We start from the raw sequence: 269 nt of genomic DNA on the forward strand, positions 1-269 counted from the left end.
CAATATGTTATAATTCTTTTTATTATTATTATTATACTTTAAGTTCTAAGGTACATGTGCACAATGTGCAGGTTTGTTACATATATATACATGTGCCAGGTTGGTGTGCTGCACCCATTAACTCGTCATTTACATTAAGTATATCTCCTAATGCTATCCCTCCCCCACCCTTGCCACAATAGGACTCGGTGTGTGATGTTCCCCTTCCTGTGTCCAAGTGATCTCATTGTTCAATTCCCACCTATGAGTGAGAACATGCGGTGTTTGGT

This window comes from Mandrillus leucophaeus, unplaced genomic scaffold (assembly GCF_000951045.1).
Source record: "Mandrillus leucophaeus isolate KB7577 unplaced genomic scaffold, Mleu.le_1.0 Scaffold1512, whole genome shotgun sequence".
In the NCBI taxonomy this organism is placed as follows: domain Eukaryota; kingdom Metazoa; phylum Chordata; class Mammalia; order Primates; family Cercopithecidae; genus Mandrillus; species Mandrillus leucophaeus.